At 48.5% G+C, this 23522-nt stretch overlaps 1 protein-coding gene across 16 annotated transcripts in view; it reads right to left on the reverse strand.

Moving 5' to 3' along the window:
- The window catches only part of fam222aa (family with sequence similarity 222 member Aa), an 85434-nt gene that overhangs the window by 4125 nt on the left and 57787 nt on the right, over positions 1-23522 (reverse strand). The gene's annotated exons all lie outside the window — the stretch shown is intronic.

A 23522-nucleotide genomic window follows, 5' to 3' on the forward strand; every position in this document is an offset into this window, starting at 1 on the left:
AGCACGCCCGCGACCTAACGGATAATGGACGCATTTCTATGGCGTTCAAGAAGTCTCCGGAAAACTCCGGGCTCCGGGAAATACAGCCGGCCTCGGACTTCAATGAGTCTTGCCTCTTTGGTGGTTGCGCACGCATGAGCCTTATGCAAATTGGCAGCCTTGAATAAAGTCACCACAATATTAGAAAAGTGCCTTTGCCGTAATAAGACAGAAATTGACGCAATTACAGTGAAGAAAATGAGTATTTGAACACCCTGCTATATTGAAAGTTACACACGACGGTAAATCTCAATCTGAGTGGAGCCCTATGCTGGATATCACCTCGTGGAGTCTCACTAATCTTTAGAAAGGGTGAGGAATCGGGCCAGGACGACACGACGGGACTTGGTCAATGACCTGGAAAGAGCTGGGACCACCGTTTCCAAGGTGAGTGTTGGTAAAACCCAAAGACGTCATGGTTTGAAAACACGCATGGCACGGAAGGTTCCCCTGCTTGAACCAACACGTCAAGGCCCGTCTTGAGTTTGCCAATGACCATTTGGATGATACAGATGAGACCAAATTTGAACTTTTTGGTGATAATTCCACTAACCGTGTTTGGAGGAAGACGAATGGTAAGTTCCATCCCAAGAACACCATCCCTACTGTGAACCAAGGGGGCGGTAGCATCATGCTTTGGGAGTGTTTTTCTGCACACGGGAGAGGACGACTGCACTGTATTAAGGAGAGGATGACCACGGACATGTCTTGTGAGATTTTGGGGAACAACCTCTTTCCCTCAGTCAGACCGTTGAAGATGGGTCGTGGCTGGGTCTTTCAACATGACGATGACCCGAAGCACATGGCCAGGAAAACCAAGGAGTGGCTCCGTAAGAAGCATATCAAGGTTCTGGCGTGGCCTAGCCAGTCTCCAGACCTAAACCCAATAGAAAATCTTTGGAGGGAGCTGAAACTCTGTGTTTCTCAGCGACAGCCCAGAAACTGGTCTGATCAAGAGAAGATCTGAGTGGAGGAGTGGGCCAAAATCCCTCCTGCAGTGTGTGCAAACCTGGTGAACAACTACAGGAAACGTTTGACCTCGGCAATTGAAAACAAAGGCGACTGTACCAAATATTAACATTGGTTTTCTCAGGTGTTCAAATACTTATTTGCAGCTGTATCACACAGATAAATTGTTACAATTTTTTGATTTTTTTTTTTGGGGATGATCTCTCTCACAGTGGACGAGCACCTACGATGAACATTTCAGACCCCTCCATGATTTCCAAGTGGGAGAACTTGCAACATAGCAGGGTGTTCAAATACTTCTTTTCTTCACTGTAAATACAACAAATATCAAGACGAGACCTCCCAAACTGGAAAAGAAGCCTCTTCGGTAAATGCTCCACGGTGTTTGCAATATGAAACTCTCCAATCCCAGAAATTCAATTCAGCGGCGAAAGCGGTGACTGTGAATAGCAATGACGCTTGTTCAATGAGCCACAGCTCAAGGTGGCAAACGGGAAAATGGCAATGTTTGAGAGAGGGATGGGGGGGGGGGGGGGAAGTCATGTGTCATTGTTTGCGGGCTGGTCGTGGAGGTGAGGGGGCCACGTTGAGATTGGATTTAAACAACATTATTCAGGCAATTTCATGGCTACTTAGCCCGGTGCAACAAAAATTGTGTGTGTTTGAGGGAGGGGGAAGTGAATTTACAAGTGATACATCAGCTGCCACAAATGACGTACGCCCCCCCCCCCTTCATAAATATATCTATATAATTTTTATGCAAAAAAAAAAAAAAAGGAAATCAGACACACATGTAAATGAAGTGGCGCGACTGTGCAGTCAGCAAGCTAAAGAGCGTGTGCAGGTCGTAGACTGTGACGACGACTCACTCCATTTCCTTTCCAATTGCAAAATCATTGAAAAAAAAAGACTCCGCCGCCAAATAGCCTCAACCCTCATTTCTGGGCTTCCATTACAGATAGCACGGGGAGCTAATTTCAACAGACCAACGGCTCCGCAACCGCGCAAATGATTAAATCGACAAGATCCATATCATAAAAGAAATACATTTGGAATTTAACGACAGAGGGGATTGGGCTGCGGACACCTTGAGCTGAATTTAGCGCACGACCCGTTCCGTCTTCTCGCCCAGACTCGCTATATTCAAAATTGCATTGTGTCATGAGCAGGGCTGGAGCACCGCTAGGAGGGGGGCGTGGCCCGGGCGGTGCCACCTCCGGCGCTCGTCACAGCTGTCGCGCATTGGGCATGTTAATTGACCGTGTATTTATGTTGGGGTTTTTGTCACCGGGTCACCTTCTGCAATAAAACCCACTGGGCATTATGCCTTTGTCTCGGAGTCCTGCAAATGGGTCCTCGCCCGCACCGATGGCACGTGACACATTGTGCCAAACATAAACATTATAGGTGGCACGGTGAATCAGCTGGTAAACCATTGGCCTCACAGTTCTGAGGTCGCAGGTTCAATCCCCGACCTACCTGTGTGGAGTTTGCACGTTCTCCCTGTGCCTGCGTGGGTTTCCTCCGGGCACTGCGGTTTCCTCCCACATTCCAAAGACATGTAAAATTAGTTGGACACTCTAAATTGCCCCTAGGTGTGATTGTGAGTCCGACGATGTGCCCTGCGATTGGCTGGCAACCAGTTCAGGGTGTACCCCGCCTCCTGCCCGTTCACAGCTGGGATAGGCTCCAGCACTCCCCACAACCCTCGTGAGGATAAGCAGTGAAGAAAATGGATGGATGAATAATCATCATAAATCTGAACGTTAATTACGAGAGTGAAAGAACAGCGCCGCCCGAAGGGGCGGAGTCCAGTGCGGCCAGGGCGGGCCGGCTCGGGCCCGGCTTCCCGGGCGGCGTCGCCGCCGGACGCTTTGATGCTCTCGCTCTGCGGTCGAAAACTGACAAGACTTGTTTGCTTTTGCGCCGAAGAGGGGAAAAACACGCTCATTTCAAAGTCCACATGCAAATGGAAAAGGCAGCGTTTTTTTTTCTGATCCTTTACTTGAGGGGGGGTGGGGGTGTGTGTGTGTGGGGGGGGGACATCTTTGATCACCACATGGTCCAAATGAGGAAAGATTCTTGGCTTTCAGGCATATCAAGGGCCTTGTGTCCTGCCGCCCCGACGAGAACCACCCCCCACCTCCCACAGCTGCTTTATGCCCATCATTCCGCCTAATTACTGCCACATGAGAGCAAAAACTATATTCAAAAAAAATAATTCATTAAAAAAGGTGGCTCATTCTTTTCCTCCTCACAGACCGAGTCCGTCTTCTCCGTGCCCGAGTTTGGGTTGAGGATAAAAGCCCCCCTCCCCAGCCCACCCCCGTCCGTCTCCCTCTGTCTTTTCCCAGCCCGGGCCCTTGTTTGTCAATAGGCAGAGACTTTGGCACGGCAACCTGGCATCAAAGGGGCTTCACACTTCACGGGCCGCAGGGATTAGAAGCCTTTCAGGCCCGCAGAACCCATCTCGGCGCCACAAAGGCTTCCGGTTATTAGAAATCACAGGCATAGAGGAAGAAGAAGGGGGGCCGCGGGGGTCTGGGGAGGCAAATGAGCATCTGGATGCTTCTGATTCCGGCGTCCCTTTTTTTCTTCTTCTTCCCCCCTTTTCAAATTACACGGCAGAAATTTTATAGCAAAGTTGATTAGCGCGGGTCGTAACGTCGCTCGCCTACGCACAGTTTGATACGTCTGCAATGAAGCAGGAAGCGTGTTGTTATGCAGGCGCCGTGTGACTTATCGGTTTAGTTTGCAGCAAGATCCTAGCGAGGAGCGGCGGCGGCGGCAGCGGCTCGCAGATGGTGCTTGCTCGTATATTAAAAAAAAAAAATGGGGAAAAAAAAAAAAAATCGCCCTCTGAGGGGCAGCTCGCACTTCCTTTGTGTGTGCCGTCACCTTTTCGCCACAAGGTGAGGGGCTTTTCCCTGCTCCTGCGCACGCAAATAACACGCGCGAACGCGAGAAAACAAGGCGCGCAGCACTGACTCACGCAAATCTGCATCTGCCTCCTGCGTGTGTCTCATTTGACATCAGTGAAGCATGTTGTTATCCTCTGCTCTGCGCTCTCTCGTGAAATGTAGGGCAGGGACAACAACAGGTGCCTGCGCCGGCGACAGCCTGCGATGCCTCCTGGGCTAAATGCTTCACACTCGCTTCGTTTCGACATGCGACAGCCTTGTAAGGATTAATTATTTCCCCCGAGGATGCACGAAGATGCCTTCCACACCCCCCCTCCCCCCACCCACCAAACCTTCCGGAGATGATGTGCATTCAAAATGCTTCCGGTTAAAGAACAGGAAAACTGAGCGAGGAGTAAGAAACTTTAAAAGTAATGTACAGTGAAGAAAATAAGTATTTGAACACCCTGCTATATTGCAAGTTCTCCCACTTAGAAATCATGGAGGGGTCTGAAATGTTCATCGTAGGTGCTTGTCCACTGTGAGAGAGATCATCCCAAAAAAAAAAATCAAAAAATTGTAACAATTTATCTGTGTGATACAGCTGCAAATAAGTATTTGAACACCTGAGAAAACCAATGTTGATATTTGGTACAGTAGCCTTTGTTTGCAATTACATAGGTCAAACGTTTCCTGTAGTTGTTCACCAGGGTTGCACACACTGCAGGAGGGATTTTGGCCCACCCCTCCACACAGATCTTTTCTAGATCAGACAGGTTTCTGGGTTGTCGCTGAAAAACACGGAGTTTCAGATCCCTCCAAAGATTTTCTATTGGGTTTAGGTCTGGACCCTGTTACGCTTCTTACGGAGCCACTCCTTGGTTTTCCTGGCTGGGTGCTTCAGGTCTTTGTCATGTTGAAAGACCCAGCCACAACCCATCTTCCTGAGGGACAGAGGTTGTTCCCCAAAATCTCACAATACATGGCCGCGGTCATCCTCTCCTTAATACAGTGCGGTCGTCCTGTCCCATGTGCAGAAAAACACCCCCAAAGCATGTTGCTACCACCCCGATGCTTCACAGTAGGGATGGTGTTCTTGGGATGGAGCTCATCATTCGTCTTCCTCCAAACACGGTTAGTGGAATTATCACCAAAAAGTTCAAATTTGGTCTCATCTGTATCATCCAAATGGTCATTGGCAAACTTAAGACGACGGGCCTTGACATGTGCTGGTTCAAGCAGGGGAACCTTCTGTGCCATGCGTGATTTCAAACCATGACGTCTTAGTGTACTACCAACAGTCACCTCGGAAACGGTGGTCCCAGCTCTTTTTAGGTCATTGACCAAGTCCTGTCGTGTAGTCCTGGGCCGGTTCCTCAGCTTTCTAAGGATCATTGAGACCCCACGAGGTGATGTCTTGCACGGGGCTCCACTCAGATTGAGATTGATCGTCGTGTTTAGCTTCTTCCATTTTCTAATGATTGCTCCAAGACTGGACCTTTTTGGCAATTTCTCCGTAGCCCTTTCCAGCCGTGTGGACTTGTACAATTTTGTCTCTGGTGTCTTTGGACAGCTCTTTGGTCTTGGCCATGTTCCAAGTTTGAGTCTTACCGATTGTATGGGGTGGAAAGGTGTCTTTATGCAGCTAACGACCACAGACGAGTGCATCCGATTCAGGAGCATACATGGAGTGGAACTGCACACTGATGGTGTCGTGGTCCACACGCCTGCCTTTGGTGTAGGCAGCGTGGGATCGATCCCCGCTCAGTGATGGTGTTGATGCAGTATCCTCCCTGCGACTGACTGGCAACCAGTTCAGAATGTAGTTCGCCTTTCGCCCGAAGCTATCTGGGTTAGGCTCCAGCTTTACCGCTACCCTTGTGAGGATAAGCGGCTTGGATGATGACATGACATGGAGTGGAGGTGGACTTTTAAAGGCGGACTAACAGGTCTTTGAGGGTCAGAATTCTAGCCGGTGGACAGGTGTTCAAATACTTATTTGAGGCTGTATCACACAATTTTTTAAAAAAATCATACATTGTGATTTCTGGATTTTTAGATGATCTCTCTCACACTGGACATGCACCCACGATGAAAATTTCAGACCCCTCCCTGATTTCTAAGTGGTAGAACTTGCAATCGAGCAGGGTGTTCAAATACTTATTTTCTTCACTGTAAATAAGCAAAGAATATGAGCGGACTGCATAGGTGATCGGGTACAAACGCAGGGAGACGTGCACGTATTAGGAGCAATCACGTGCGGGGGAGTCGAGAAGGCAAGAGAGGCAATTAACGGGCTGACCTTCGTCCCGAATAATCCGGAGCCTTGGCACACAATGCCAGCGCCGTGTGTCAGGGCGGCACATCTCTAAATGCCAGCCCTCATTAGCGGGACGCACGTGGTGAACGCGGCTACCCGCGCGGGATAACACGGCGGCGCGATACGATCTGGACGGCCCGTTCCACCGGGGAGGACGGCCACTCTCATTTCGCTCCGTTTTTGATTGGCGTTGAGCGACCCCCCCCCCCCCCCTGAGCGCCACGTCCTCGGTGTACCCCCTGGCGCTGTCACCGCGATTGCTTGTGTGTGTGTTTGGAGAAGAGCCTGCTCGATTCTTAACACTCAATTAACACTCCTTTAATTAGCCAGCAGTACATTTTGAATTCTGATGAACTCATTTTCTCAGTGTGGGCGTGCAGGGCGGGGGGAGGGGGGGGGGGTCTGCTAAAGATGAGGTCTATTGGGTGCAAAATAGCAATAAAGAGGGAAACGGTTAGATTTGACTAAAAAAAAAAAAATAATAAATTCTGAGCAATTTTTTTTTTTTTCAAGTGAGGGGTCAAATTGGGTTGATCACACCAAGGCGAAAGCAGATGGCCGGTGTGTGAGGGAGGGGGGAATCGGGTAAGGTGGAGAAAGGGGGAGAGGGGGGTCAAGGTAGGGCGGATAGGGAGCCGCATCAAATCCAGAGGACCACTGGAACGCGTGGGATTTGAATTAAGAGGCTGAAAAGAACAAGCGAGAAGGGAGAACTACCGAACGTGCCCTCGCTCCGAACGATTGAAGTTTTGGGGGTGTTGGACAATTATGGAAAAGTTTCTTCTTATTAGTGAAAAGATAGCGCGACATCAAAAAAAAAAAAAAAAAAAAGCTCTCAGCGTTTCCTTGCTCACTTCTGCGAGGCCGATATCTTCACACACTTTGATCCCAGTGGACCGTGTAGTCGGGTCAGCGGGGAGGGAGAGAGAAATTGCTCGCTCGGATGAAGCCAGAAGACTGTTTGGTTGCCTCGCAATTATGATTTCATAGGAAAGATGATGGCCAACGGCGCGTCGCCCGGCGGAAATTATGACGACAATCACGGACTCGCGAATGTCGTTGATTGCGGCCAACTGATTGGATTTGTTTTCGCAGGAGTCATCGGATGTTGCGCGTGTATAATTTCATATTTTGAATGTTACTCTGCAGGTATTGTGAGTTCACTTTTTTTTTTTTTTGGGTGGGGGATGAGCGAGTTATCCTCAAAAATAAACACTCCAATTGATATCCCCCGTTTCCGTCCTGATTTCGCGCAAATAGCCGGGTTCCTCTGTAGTTTGTCGCCCAGCAGGAACCTAAAAGTGAGGAACCCGTGTATTTATTTATGTATTTCTTTTTTTACTAGCTTTCTGCAACCCACCCAAAACGGATCACGACCCACCAGTTGACTGAGGACTGAATACGGATGCTTCACTTTAGGTCTTCCGCCGGATTCCGTCCCAAATGGACTCAGAGCGCCGAGCGTCACGACGACGGCTCGTTTAAAATGCGGCTTTTCGCGCCCGAGGCACGTCCCTGACAACGGAAATTCGGGGGGGGGGGGGGGGGGGTTTGGTTGGCGATCGTAGCTAAGGAGGTGCGTTTCGCCGAAGTAACCCTTCACCTGAATCCATTCTTACATATTTGGCTGATGGGATTATGGTCTCTATGACACTCTGGCCTTGCCGTGTCTGCTGCCGGGAGAACGAGGCGGACCCGGCGCGGCATCCGGAACAATACCTGCCTCGCGCTAATGGAGGTGTCATCTGGAACAGGCCTGATTAGTCAGCGATTACGACGAGGCCTCAATTGCCGTGACAACTGCCGCAAACACAATAGGCCTTGATAGAGCCAGCTGTTTGGTCCTCCGCAATTAACCTCACATCCCGCTCGTCTCCGGCAGTGCGCCGCCTCTAATTGACTAGAGCGCATACAAAGCAGGGGCTGCGGGGCCAGACGCCCTGGACCCCCCCCCCCCCCCCCAAACCACCAGTCCTCCACCCCACCCTTCGGCCGCGACGGAGATGATAATAATAGAGGCGTCCTGTGGACTCGGCCACCAGTCAATCAAAGCCTCAGAGGCCCACAGGAGCTTCCTGATGAGTGGGAGAGCACAGGAAGCACATGTATGAGGGAAAGATAGAGCGCTCTCCGTGGGGGTGGGATTGGGGGGGGGTGATTATATCGTGTGTGTGTGTGTGTGTGTGTTGTAGACAAGTCGAATGTGCCTTCAGTCAAAGTACTAATCAATTCAAGTGCATGTGAGGAAACCCTGCTGCTTGCGATATATCAGAAAAGCCATTTTTGGGAGCGCTCATCTCTCCCGCTGTTCATCTCAAGGTTGATTTTCTGCCGGGAAAAAAAAAAAAAAAAAATTCAAGGCAATTATTTGTCAGGCCTCTGTTATCTATAATTGCAGAAGATAAAAATCAAACCGCAATGATTTCTCTGCGGATAGAGCTGTCTGAATTCGCAGCTGCTTATGTCATCATAATCTTCAAACAAATGCATTGTCTGCGCCATATTCCGCTCTGCCCGCGCTCACTTGGGAATATTCATTATTGAGGAGGCTGAATTATCGATGGAATGTTTTTCAGGCGTCCGCGTAATAAGTGGAATATTAAGCGTGTCGCGCGGACGAAACGGGGAATTTGCTTTTCGGAACGGGGGCGTCAAACCGTAATCACGTCGTTCTTGCCGACCGCGCCAACGTGTCGCAAAGTGCAAAGAGGATCGTGACAATGTTCAAGTGACCCGCACGCTGATCCGTCGTCGCAAGCACGCACCCGTCGCCATGATGTCAAAAATGGATTTTTTTTTGGGGTGGGGGTTGAGTTTAAATCTCGGATATAACGTCCAAATCCAATCTTTTCATTGCACCGACGCCACTCTCGTATCAGATGTAATCTATTTCCTGCACAAACAGGAAAAACAAAACAAACGAGGCGCCAAATCACGGCGCTCCTTTAAAACAGACCCCAACATGAGGTCAGAGAATTGGTGCGCCCATTGTGACCGACGGTACAAGTGAGGGATTGTACAACCAAGTTATACACAGGTACTACACTGATGTCTCCACATAAACCAGAGGCACACAAGTATAAAGATATCCCTGGGAAAACCTCCTTAGATCTAAAAGTTCACCCAAATCACTTTGGTCAAGTGCAGGATATGCTTCCAACATTGAGGGGAGGGCCATCCTCTGAGTTCGGTGAAGGGGCAATGGACCTTTCCCGACTGCCGATCTTAAGCTCCGCCCCCCCTTAGCTACATTTGCCATGTGCCACAAGCTTCCAAAATGACGACTGAACAGAACAGGTTTGAAGTCGATTCTCTAACGCGTATTCCAGATAATATTGGGGTATGTTTTTTTGCCAAATGCGTCCGACTTGTCCAAGAGAGTTCTACAGGGAGGTCTCAACTATTTCGCGCAAGGATATGTCCACGGAATTAAGATTTTGGACGCGGCAGGACGCAATGTCAGAATAACAGCAAAAAGTTTGACGCCTCACAAACTTCATATTGAAATCCAACAGGATAAAATGGTGGAATCGTACTGCGCATGTAAAGCAGGGTGAGTACTTTTTACTTGGAAAGATCACGAGTAATATCACTGTAGTCTTTATAAGTGAGTGAGTGTATTCATTTGACTTGGCTCGTAATCGAACCCAGTCCTCTGTTTTGAAAGTCTGATGTGATAAAAATAGGCAAATAGACATTTCTCTTGCAGGACGTGGCGCATGTACATATCGCTAACCTGAGTCTTCGACATAAAACATGACACGCATCATTCAGCAGGTCAGTGATACACTAACAAAGTGAAAGTTGTTCTCCTGCAATGTATAAAGCACTGATAATAATTCAATCAAACTCACTCGGAGATACTTCTCCCTCACTTACCTTCGAAGGTACAGCCTTGTGTTTGTTGATATTGTTCACTTTTAGTTGTACGTGCGGTTTTCCGCGAGCCTTAATCCACCGTAGACACTTCGTCAACTGTGTTCGTCAGAATTGCACGTTCCTCAAGCGCATCTGAGGACCATTTTCTTTGTAACATTAACTTTTCCAAGCGCACGCTACTGACAACCAGGCATTGCTCGTGGGACAATGCGGCGAGATGGGGCGTGTCAAGACAATGCGGCTATCTGATTGGCAATTATTGTACGAGTGATTGACAGGTCGGAAAGGTCCATTGACTCAGACCTGACCTCAACCCTTAAACAAATTCCCCAGACGCACCTTGTCGACGGTCTTTCCTATTTACCAAGGACAAGGCATCAGAGCGCCTCATTAACTTGCACAAGTTCCCTCTGAGGACAAGCGAAACCGACAGGACGCCGCCGTGTTTACATTTTGTCTCCGGTATTTCTCTTTGAAGCCAGATGTCACCGGATCGGCCGTAAAAACTTGAACGAGTTCAATTGTTGTGGCGAGTCATCCCCCCCCCCCGCCCCCCGTGCGCCTTTCCAGCACTGACCTGCCCTTTATGGGCTGTCAGGGAAATGACTGGGAAACGACTCCTCTGGCTCCCGCGTTCCCGCTTGTTCGGGAATTACTGATAACCTTCAAAAGCTAAATACGGTGCACATTCTCCCAAGCTACGAGTCCGGCGGATTAGAGCAGGAAAAACAGGTGGATCCAAAAGAGGGACAAATCTCAGCTGACATCACGGTGCAGTCGCCCCCCCCCCCCCCGACCCAAAAAGCTTTGTAATTACAAACGGTGGAAATTCTTCCTTCGTGCCTCTAGGTCGTCTCTGTTCTGTCTCACTGTTTTCATCCTTTTTGGCCTTCCTTTATCTATCTATCTCTTCTCGGCTTTAACCCCCCCCCCCCCCCCCCACTTGTCTCTCCAGGCTCCGTCCCTTCTCCTCTGTCTTTTCCATCTCGCTCTGTGAGTAAGTGAGTTTCATCTGGGGGTGCTCGCCGGGCGAAATCACCCCGGGGTGAACACTTTATTATCTGTAGTCAAAGCGTCACCACAAATACCGTTCTACACACACAAGTGTCACTTTCCATTTGTCCACAGTCTTGGCTGCATTAGCCCCGGCCCAGGGCCTCGTCGCGTCTCCGGCAGGAGAAAGCGAACAGCGTGGGAAAGCGAGTCGTCCCGCATTCCTGCCCCCGCTGACACCGGCGCGGCCGACCTGCTGCCTCTCGCTTGAAGAATTACAAAAAAAAAAAAAAAAAACGAAGAAAAATATCTGAAAATGAGGACGATGGTTTGCGAAATGGCATAAACAGGAGTATATTTTGCCATCTTTGTCGTGACAAGTGCGAAAGAGGACCGGACAATGGAGGCTTCTGGTCCGAGCCGGAAGGGTTAATTAGCGCCGATGGAGCCAAGTGTCCACTAAAAACACAGCAGCCGTTTGAGCCGCGGTGGAATGCGCACATCCCCCGCCCCCGTGTCAGGCCTTTTTGTGGGACACCCGTGTACTAAATAAACAAAGGCCTGGAACATTACGTGTTTACCTCAAAATACACGATGACCTCAGTAAACACGTGCGGGAAATATGGAGCTGGCTTCCAGTAACAATTGAAACCTAACTAACTAACTAACCGTTGTGGCGGGGCGGATGATTGGTGAGAACATCTGCCTCACGGTTCAGAGGTTGCGGGTTCAAATCTGGCCTGCCGCCTTCCTCTGCGCTTTTGCACGTTCTCAGGTCAGGGGGAACCACAACGAGGTCGGCTGAGGCGGGCTCCAGCTCACTTGCAAATTTGAGGCCGAGAAAGGCTGGATGGGTAGTTAGTGATTTAAATCAAAATGTATATGCAATTAATTTCAGTATATCCATTCCATTTTCTTTGCCGCGTATCCTCACGAGGGTCACGGGGAGTGCTGGAGCCCATCCCAGCTGTCAACGGGCAACACCCTGAACTGGTTTCCAGGCAATCGCAGGCCACATCTGAATCACACCTAGGGGCAATTTAGAGTGTCCAATTAATGTTGCATGTTTTTGGGATGTGGGAGGAAACCGGAGTGCCCGGAGAAAAGCCACACAGGCACGGGGAGAAAATGCAAAGGTGTCAAACTCAAGGCCCGGGGGCCGGATCTGGCCTGCTGCATGATTTTATGTGGCCCGCGAAGGCAAATCATGTGTATCAACTTTCGTGATCCATCCATTTTCTTTGTCGCTTATCCGCACGAGGGTCGCGGGGAGTGCTCTGGAGCCTATCCCAGCTGTCAACGGGCAGGAGGCGAGGTACACCCTGAACGGGTTGCCAGCTAATCGCAGGCCACACGGAGACAGACAAACAGTCGTACTCACAATCACACCTAGGGGCAATTTAGAGTCTCCAATTAATGTTGCATGTTTTTGGGATGTGGGAGGAAACCGGAGTGCCCGGAAAAACCCCACGCAGGCACGGGGGAGAACATGCAAAGTCCACACAGGCGGGGCCGGGATTGGAAACTGTGAGGCCAACGCCTTACCAGCTGATCCACCGTGCCGCCAATTTCAGTATATGCATTCATTATTTTTAATATTGCATCTTTTTTAGAGGTAGTCCAACCACTGTGGTAGAAAAGGATTTTGAAAGGGTACAGAAGAGTGATGAGCATTTCTGCCTTGCAGTCTTGAGATCTGGGTATGAGTCTACTGTTATGCTGCGTCCTGCGAGTCTTCCCGGCCTGCTTCCACATTCCCAAAATATGCATGTTAAGCTAGCTCAGTGGTTTTCAAACTGGGGGGCGCGGGGTCATGACAGGGTGGGTGCCGGTTCTACCATGAACACTTTTCATGATTAAGTTACAACCAGCAGATGGAGCAAATTTTTCTCCCGAGCTCGATTACATCTCCGAAATTGGAGAAAAAACCCCCACTGGGAACCACTGGGCCAGCCGAAGACTTGAACTCGTCAATAAGTGTAAATGAGGTCGTAAATGATTGTTTGTTCGTTTGCTGGCGACCAGCCCAGGGTCGACCACAACTCTTGCTCAAGGTCAGCTGGGAAACGCTCAAGTGACCTGCGACCCCAACAGTTATTGATGCGAAACATATTTGGTTTTCCCGGACCGCATGACTTAACCGAGTGTTGCGTGCATAAATCCTGTTATTTTTCTCATTCATTCTGACATGTAAAGAGATACAGTGAAGAAAATAAGTATTTGAACACCCTGCTGTATTGCAAGTTCTCCCACTTAGAAATCGTGGAGGGGTCTGAAATTTTCATCGTAGGTGCATGTCCACTTTGAGAGAGATCATCTAAAAAGAAAAATCCAGAAATCACAATGTATGATTTTTTTTTAACAATTTATCTGTGTGATACAGCCGCAAATAAGTATTTGGACACCTGTCTATCAGCTAGAATTCTGACCCTCAAAGACTTGTTAGTCCCCCTTTAAAAGTCCACCTCCACTCCATTTATTTTCCTGAATCAGATGCACCTGTGTCAGGTTAGGTATTTAGGTTAAGTATTTGAACACCTGAGAAAACCAATGTTAATATTTGGTACAGTAGGCTTTGTTTTCAATTACAGCGATCAAACGTTTCCTGTAGTTGTTCACCAGGTTTGCACACACTGCAGAAGGGATTTTGGCCCACCCCTACACACAGATCTTCTCTAGATCAGACAGGTTTCTGGGTTGTCACTGAGAAACACCGAGTTTCAGCTCCCTCCAAAGATTTTCTACTGGGTTTAGGTCTGGAGACTGGGTAGGCCACACCAGAACCTTGATATGTTTCTTGTGGAGCCACTCCTCGGTTTTCCTGACTGTGTGCTTCGGGTCGTTGTCATGTTGAAAGACCCAGCCACGACCCATCTTCAATGCTCTGACTGAGGGAAAGAGGTTGTGAGGTTGTTCCCCAAAAACTCACAATACATGGCCGCCGTCATCCTCTCCTTAATACAGTGCAGTCGTCCTGTCCCATGTGCAGAAAAGCACCCCCAAAGCATGACCCTACCACCCCCTTGGTTCACAGTAGGGATGGTGTTCTCGGGATGGAGCTCACCATTCGTCTTCCTCCAAACACGGTTTGTGGAATTATGACCAAAATGACATAACAGAATAGTTAATGGATGAGAAAAAAAAACTGTTCTCCTCCAAAAGAAAATGAAAAAAAAAAAAACGCTCTGTTTAATAATTAGGTCTGGCTTTAGTTGTGGTTTGCCCTCCGGCCTGCCTGGGCCACCCTCATTGTGCGCATTGCACGCTCTAGAAAGAAAGAGGCTTTATCGGCAAATACGCCGAGTCAGCGCGAGCAGCACGGTGGTTATGCGTTGCGACTGGCGCACCAGCCGATATTGTCACGTGCGATTAGGCCTGCGCTCGTGAGCCTGTGAACGCATTCCTGCGGCATCCAAGTCTAACCCCCCCCTCCCCCCTTGATTTCCAGACATTTCTCTACGCCGCTCCCGTTTAACGCTGACCCCCGCCGACACTCGATATGACGTCTCTCAACCCGGCGAAGGGGCCGAGACCGCAACAGGTCGGAGGGATGAAATTTTAAACAATAATTCCTCGGAACCTTTCCTCCACAACGGTCAGTCGGACTCGAAAGCGGGCCTCTGAAGGTTAATTTGACCCCCCCGCAGGTGAGAGGGCGCACGGCGGGGGGCGGAGACAAAATTGTGAGGTCACAACGAGGCGGTATTAAACCTTATGAGCGCGGCACAGAGTTTTAAATAGCTTTCTTTCTGCTCTTTTTTTTTTTTTTTTTTTTTCGGGAAAAGATACTAGAATCTGACATGGTTCTCTCAAAGGATTCCGCGTACTGCCAAGAGCAGCAGCAAATACAACACAAACACAGAAGTCTGGAATAAAAGACCCGAGAGATAGCCATTGTGAGCACATACGAAAATAAGAAAGGAAGCACGGCTGAGTATGATGGGGGGAGAAATGGACGTGGCGGCAAGAGGAGCCCGGGGGGGGGGGGGGGCTGGGCCGGCCTGTCAAAGCCCAGAAAGTGCTGCTGCACAGGCCTGCAGGTAAATGGGAGAAGAAAGGCGCCCGCAGGCTGCCTGAGGCAAGCCCGGGCCCTTCTGTTCTATCATTTAACAGACAAGTCGTTCACTGATTCCCAATTAATATTTAACACGGCGCAGACAACAAGGCACTCCGCCGCAGTACACGCGCCGGGAGGAGGCGGGGGGGAGGGAGGCGAGAGTAGGGAGAGAGAGCGAGAGAGAGAGGAACTTTTTGACCTTTCGCGGTCGTTTACGGATTCTGCTTTGGATTGAAGTTCAAATTGGGCAGGCGGAGGGGGCAGACATGCGCTGCATCTGAGGCAGGGTACAAATACAACTGGACAATACCACGAAAATGTACAAATATGATCACATACTGCCGGGGCTAAATGAAGGTACCATGTTAACACTGAATATTACATTACAATTACAATTTCTTATATTAGGGTACTGACATTTCTTCACATATAGCAAGCTCAATTTTGCCCGAGTTATAGTTTACAATACTTACATTCTTTTTCAACTATATAAGTAGAGGGTTCCCCCCCCACTAATAATACAGTAATAATAGAGTAATTACATTAGTTACCAGATACCATACGGTCTTGCACACTCCAACCACAATAATCACCAGAGTGTAAAATGAGTACATCTCATACAGTGTCAATAGAGCTCGTGGACCTATGTCGCCGAAGTCACGTGACTGGTCACATGACGGTCTAGCAAAGCATTCTTTAATGCTAAGTCGGTTGGCGACAACACGAAAATATGTCTTATAGCACGACATCCAGAGTTTTTGTCCGATACCGTTGAACATTTAGAAGGTGATAATAAACGAAGGTACGTGGAAAAATGAGAGACACTTGGCACCGAGGACCCATATTTAATGCCGAAGTCGATGTTTTCGCCGACAAGAAAGTGGACCGTTAACTCGCTTGGACAACTGGATCTACACATCTGGCGAGTAAGTCGTTGATATTTACACGGAAGAGTTTGAAAGCGTAGAAAATCTGGACGCATACAAATACTTCGTTGCTGGATCGGTTCTCAAATCAAGAATAAATGCTACATAGTGATGGAGCCACTCAGATTTTTTTAATACAAATAGCAATCTTTAAAGAATTAACCCGTGGTTTTACAGAAACTCGCATTCATTAACTATGATTGGAAGGAAAAAAAAAGACAGCGATTCGGCTCCTCGTAAACGGAAGCGTGTTGCGGCCACACATTAAACTTTGCTAAATATCTCTGTGACAGATGTTTTTTTTTTAAAAAATATGCATTGTTCTCAAATGAGTCCAATGCGTATTTGAAAAAAAGAAAATAAACTGCTGGGGAGGCTCCAGCCCCCGTACACGGAAGCGTGTTGTGGCCACACATTAACCTACGTAAACCTCTGTATGACCGACGGTTTAGTTTCCTTTTTTTTTTAAAATATGTATTGGACTCATTTGAGAACAATGCATATTTAAAAATGAAAAAAAAGTGTTGGGGAGAGGTTTTCCGAAGTTTAAAGTGTTGCCGCAAGACGCTTCTGTGTACGTTGGAGACAACACAATGTCAGTTTTTTTCCTTTTTAAACGCATTGTTCTCAAATGAACCAACTTGGCATCATAACTACTTCTTGGGAATTTGAGATTGAGATGAATAATTCCTACCTGAAATGAATGGATCGCTACACAGGCATGTGCGTATTTTGGTCGGGGACCACCCATCACGTTTAATTGCCGAATTGCATCGATATTTTTTGTTCTTCTCAGCTGCTATTCTATAGAATGACCTCTTTGAATATCTGTCTCGTGTGTTGTAACAACCAACAGCACAACAAGTCTCGGCCATTGCGAATATTCTGCTCCGGTTCAATGTCTCCCACACTGTCGAGCAGCTTTTTTTGACCGGCAATATGGCGCCGTGAAAATGGCGAAGTCACGTGCATATAGATACAGTTCTTTTATTGGATCCCATTAGATATGTCCAGTACCTAATGTCTAATCTGTAACACTATTTAATCGCAGTATGTATCGATTCCGCAATGCCAACAACTCTTTCACATGAAAACTACAACGAAGAAAAAGAAAAAGAGAGGTATCCAAGTTCCATGTGAGTTTCCGTTCACAATGTCAAACAATAGGAAATAAAAGAGTGGAAAGGGATAAAAAACTTCCCTCCTGTCTCGATCACATAGCTCGGTCAAACCTGGTCTACCCCCCCCCCCCCCCAACGTAATGGCTCTCTTTACAGCCAGACCTCTCGCAACAACAAAATCGATCGATATTTACCATCTGTGGGTTTCAATCAAGGCCGGGACGTTAAATGCACGATGTTATTTACTGAAGTGGAAATAAAGACGTGCAGCTCGAACAGCAAAACGGGACCTGACGCTTTGTCTGCCTTTAATTAAAAACACTCACGGACAACCTTTTTAAAGTTTAGATCTTAAAAGTAGTGGCAGGTACAGCACAAGTGCTTTAAAATGCAAGCTATCCTCATCTTCATTTAGAAATTTCCTGCATGTATCAGGCACAAATATTGTTGGAAGTGGTCAAACTCAAGGCACGGGGGCCAGATCTGATCCAGCACATCATTTCATGTGGCTCACGTAGGCAAATCGTGACTGATCTCTGCTTCATGTTTTTCCACAAGCATGTGACCAAACCCCTTTTTAAAATAAGACTGACATCTGATTTCTTAATCAGATTTCTGAACTTATTCATTTGTTGTGCATTATTTCACAATACACTGTAAGGATACTTACATTTACATGGTTGCAAAACCATCATGGCCCTTTGATGGGAAACAATTACAACAATTTGTCCCCCCTGTCATATAGTAGTGCCAAAATGACATTGCTCAATAGTGGATTTGTCATGATCATTTTCCGTCGTGGCATCGAATATAGATCTCTCCCCGTCGCTTCCCATTTTGCCAGCCCCTCCTCGTTCTGGCTGGGCACAGCGGGGCCACTTGTGGCCGCCTTGCGGACGCAAAGTCAGCCATCGCGATTCATCTCGGGTTTGGTAACTCGCGTTGCATCTATTTGCAGTTTAGCACGTTTGGCAGATGCGATGCCGGGCGTGCGCGGTTCGTAGGACGGCTCCTGCACCCGTTTGCGCGAGCAGTCGAGTTTGCCCTCCTTTTTACACGTGTGAACCGTTACCAACGTCAACTGTGTGAAAGCAAAGGACTGAGCACACTCCGTCCTCTCACTTCCCACCGGCCTCTGGCGGGCACAGACGGAGGGCGGTGACGCCAGTACCTGCAGTGATGCCCGAATGCCAGCTCGCTTTGGAACCGGGAAGCTCTTTTTCAATCCAGTTCCTGCTGCGAGCACAGCACCGGCAGAGCCCCTCTTCCTCCAGCTCACCTCCCCCGGCAGTAAGATTGCTTCGCCCCCCTGCGCTCGTAGCAGAAGGCGAGAGGGCAGAGCGAAGGCAAAGCTCGGCGGGTCACCGCCAGCCGGAAATGATCTTCCGTGCGCCAGCGCTGTGATGGCAAGAGGCTATACGAAGCGCCGGGCAGGGCTGCCGGCCAGTCACGTGGCCGCTCCCCTTAAATGCTCGGAATTTTTCAATATGATGAAATTGTGATGGGCGCGTATGAAACGCTCGAGCGAGCACAGAGATCCCCCACCGCAATGAGATTGCATAAGTAGGCGTCCAGAAAAGAAGCCGTCCACGGATAGCTGTCAGTCACCTTTCACGATGAAAAAGTCCTTCATGACCTGCTGGAATAATCCGAACGCCCATGTGGACACTCTGTGGAATTCAAAATGGGACGTGGAAAGAGGGACGGTTCAGTTGGTGGGAAAAGGTCAAATACATGCAGATTTTTTTTTTTTTTGCCCTTTCCCTCACTTCTGCACAGGAAGCAGGAGGGAGCAAGAAAATGGCCCCGCTGCAGCGTGGCTAGAATGAAGTAAAGACAATCGGCGAGATTGAAATGTGCATATGTAACAGGCTAAGCTAATGCTAGCACCTGTGTTTATTTTTGTTGTTTCCAGCTAGCTACAATCAATGGGTTGTTTTCGTTCATGTCACATTTTTTGCTGAATTAGCCACACAGCACTGCGCACCGCCATTTAACCTCCCTGCCTAACGCGTGACCAGTGTGGAAGTCTACGGAATACTCTCGGTTACTGTTTGTGTTTTTGTGTTTCACGGGCGTCTCGGGACTGAAGTACACAACAGAGGACTTGCTAAACATCAGAGAGCCTCCTTCTGACTTTTTTTCAACAACTCTCGCCAATTCGCTGAAGCTTTTTCCAGAGTTGCTAGTCGAAGCGCTCTTCAAAGCCTCGCGATCCGGTACACAAGTCCAGCTGCGTAAGCGGGGACATAGTCTAACGCTTCCGACGAAAGACTTTAGACGTTCCGCGGCTCTGCGCTTCACGGAGACTTGGCTTTGTGGACGATTGCCCGACGCTTCTATCCCGCTTTCCCGGCTTCAACCGCCATTGTGCTGATGTGTCGCCGAGCTAAGCTTAAGCGATACCCTTTTCAGAAGGCCAACATTACAGTTAAGATCTTTTTTTTTTTGTTCATCACTTGAAAGATTTGAGAATTTTGTGAAATACTGGATTTGTTTATTCTTTTGTCTTTCTGCTATTGTCATGAAATTTTAAACAAATAATAAACATGTCACTTTGCTTGTGGTGAACTAATATACAGGTTTTACTTTTTAGAAAAAAAAAATCTAATAAATGGAGTTTGCCTCGATATTAAAAAAATAAAATTTCACCGCCTTTCGTTTTTCCTTGTTAGCATACAGGTACGTGCTCCTCCTTCGTGATTTCTGTCACAGAGAGTAAAAGATCTAGGGCACAATACTGCGCCTTTGTGACGCAGTCCTGAGTCCCATGATGTGTGGACGCCAGGTAGCCTAATAGTCAGTCTGGGCTCGATGTGCTGTCGGTCGCAGTTACAAACATAATGCCGTCCACCTTGCCTATGTATGAGTAACGGGAGCTCACGGATCGAAAATGGCCGCCGTTCGAGGCAGCCCAACGGGTGACGTCACGTGAAAACAACCCATTGTTAAAATAGTTCCGAGGGTGTCAAATGAACAGCACGGGGGCCGGAAACAGCCCGTCAGCGGGTCCAATCCGGCATGTAGAGATTTTTTTCAATCAAAGTAACTTGTTTCATAATTTTCCCACTGGGGGAAGTAACGATGACCCATCACCAAAATCAAAGGACGCTTGGTCACTCTGAACTCACCACGGTGGTCTGTCATTAGTTAAACCGGAGCCATCCAAGTATCAGGATCGACGTACAAAAGTTTTTACACGGCGTCTCAATTTTCCGCACTGGCATGTGTTTGACTGCGATGAATATTCTTGTCTGGCATACTTGACATCAAATCGCGTGATTGTAGCTCATGATATAAAATGAATTTGACACCTCGGAGCCAAGCCTTGACAAATTGACTCCACCAATAAGAAACTAGCAGGGGCGGATTTCAACCAGATGGTATCGTCCCGGGACTGCCAAGAGAAATGCGTCAATAGCGAGTGGAGCCTTGCTGAGACTAGTTGCCAGTCAGGCTAAGAGTTGTTATTTCTGCAGCCGTTGTGACCGCCGATTAATATTCAAGTGGAAAAGCTGACGTCACACCGGACCGGAGTTCAGAAAGCTTTCCAACTCCTCTGTTGTGTCTCTTCGACCAAATTAGATAAGCTCAGGCCACGGGGGGGTTATCGTGTCCATTAATTCGTCCCACTTAGCTACAAGCAAAAGCGAGCGTCTTCCCTTCCTGCAGAGGAACGGGGGCTATTAGGACGATTCCCCAGGTGAACCTTCCGCGCTGTGTCCCCAGGCCGTGCGATTGTCTCCGTCCATCAATCTGGAGAAGGTTTGAAACCCGACTCGACACGGCACGAACCGCGGATATCGGGCCTCCTGGGAACGTCTGGTTCTACACCTGGCTGATTGGCACGCCGGGCCTCGCGGCTGGTGTCGCGGGAGGTTACTGCCGCGTGTCAGTTCCATCTTGCCTTCGACTGCGTAGGCGTGTGTGTCTGTGCGGAAGGGCAGATTTGGAAAAACAAATCTGGACTTTTATAGCCGTTGATTAAACGGCTTTAACTAGGATTAAATTGTTCTTTCCAATTTGATTTCACCACACACACACACACACACACACAGCTGAAATAGCAGCTTTCCAAATCAAGGTTAGATAACTGGCAGTCATTTTTAAGATATTCAAGAAAATGGCTCTCTGCGCCAAAGTTTGACCACAATTCATCACGTAATTAAACAAGCGAATGGAAAACATGACAAGATAACATTTTCGGAAACAGCCAAATCCCCCCAATTTAACCGTCACGTAAGATTGTGAAGCAGTTCTTTTTCTGTCGCTGACATGTGGCGGTGTAATTGCTGTCCTGGCCAGAGAGGGGGGCAGGTGGCGGTTGTGGAGGGAGGGGGGCAGACCCGCCAGTGTTACTCATCACTGGAGTGGAGACTTTCCCTTTCCCTTTCCTCTCATGCTCGCCCTCTACTCCTCTCGGATTTTCAGAGCCACAGCGGAGCGCCACAATGAAGCCGAAGTAACGACGGGGAGGGACGACGAGCGTGTCCGAGGTCACTCGCTGCTATTCACCCCCCGTGTGGCCTTTCTGCCTTTCTCTGGATTTCTCTCCCACTCCTTCCCTCGTCCAGGCACCCTCCCTCTGGGGCACGGCGCGATGAGAGGCCGTCTCCGCTTTTCATGTCTCCATCTGGGCCGGAGGACGAGGGCTACAAATGTCACCCGTAAGGAGGATTTAATTAAAAATGACAGCGGCTGGCGCGGGAGAGCGCCGCCACATATGCGTGGAATTTGGACGCCGCGGAAGCAAGTGGCTGTGATTTATAATTCAAGTAATGCTCGGCACTGCCTTTTAATTCTACGGCCGAAGGAAGAAAAAAAATATCAAAAGGCCGCCCCTATGAAGCTAATCCAATATGATATTTTTAAGGGCAGGCGGTCAATGGCTTTCCGAAAAGCCGGCTTCTCGCGGCGCTCTCCCCGTCCTCCTCGCTCAGGCCGCCGCCCGCCGTCTCCGCCCCGCGCGCCTCGACCCCCCCCTCGAGCCCGGGCTGTGATAATGGAAACATCCTACTCCCCGCCTCCCGTTTCTCCGGCTAAGCTCTGCGCGCTTGGGGGAAATTGATTGTCTGGCGAGAGCCGATCTGAACGCTTCCAGCTGATGGCAGAGCCAGTTAAGTCCTTTTTTATTGAGGGTGTGAGGGATTTTTAATGGGAGTCGCGTCGATGAACTGTGCCGTCGCTCGGCATCTGCATGCGGGGTCTTTTAGTAAAAGCCTCCTCGCGCTCCCATCCCAGCCCTTTCTCGCTCTTGCTCTCACACACACGTTTTATTTAAAGGACAGAAGAGGCAAATGACACTTTTCACCTCTGCTTGATTGCCAAGTAAACCACCTCCTGCATGCTCACTCATTGTGTCGCTGGGAGGGGTGCCTCCCATTGAGCGGCTGGGTCACCTTAATAACACCCGCTAACACTAAATGAGACTTAAACAACAATTCAGCCTGCTCAGCGTGGCCCGTGTCTGCGTTCGAAACCCATGTGCACCTTCTTTGAAGCCATGTTTGAATATTGCACATGCACGGCACAAAAAGGAGGCTATTTTGTTTACACGTCCTCATTGAAACACTGCCATTGGCGGAAAAAGACATCAAATGGGTTAACCCAGGGGTCGGGAACCTTTTTGACTCAGAGAGCCATAAATGCCAAATATTTTTAAAACGTAATTTCAAAAGAGACACGCAATATTAAAAAAAACCAACTAGAGGTGTATTTGCGAATTCATGTCGAAGCAACACTTTTAGAGTACAATACAGTCTCTGAATTCTTGGAAATAACATTGTGATGTTGCTAACCAATGATGACAAAAGCACTTCTTATCATTAATGCGACTTCAGGTGCTTCCTGGTTTTGCTAACGGCTTGACAGTCTGTTTCATACACTGTCAGATTAATCTTCACGCAGGCGTTGAGATTTCCATCCGTTAATTGTGAACGTAATTCAATTTGATTTTCTATCATGCTGGTAGGATGGTGAACAGTTCTTGCCAACAAAGGCGTGTCTTTTATCCGTTTGATTATCTTGTCTTGATACGAACTTGGCAAAATGCTGATTGGCAACGTCGAAAATACGAACGCTTTGGCATACTCCCCATCCGTGGATTTAAACACACGGCAGAATCCTCCATCTCCACAATGGCTGTCCATTCTTGTTGAAAACTTCGGTGGTACTCGTATTCTTTTCTTTGAGCGACCTTTGTCAAAAGCGTTTCCATAAATAGTTGTTCCGATAAGATCAGCAGTAGACCCTTTGGACTTCGACTACCACCCAAAAACTACGGCAACCCACTATGGCAAACTGTCTCTACGTCATTCG

Source organism: Syngnathoides biaculeatus, chromosome 4, assembly GCF_019802595.1.
Source record: "Syngnathoides biaculeatus isolate LvHL_M chromosome 4, ASM1980259v1, whole genome shotgun sequence".
In the NCBI taxonomy this organism is placed as follows: domain Eukaryota; kingdom Metazoa; phylum Chordata; class Actinopteri; order Syngnathiformes; family Syngnathidae; genus Syngnathoides; species Syngnathoides biaculeatus.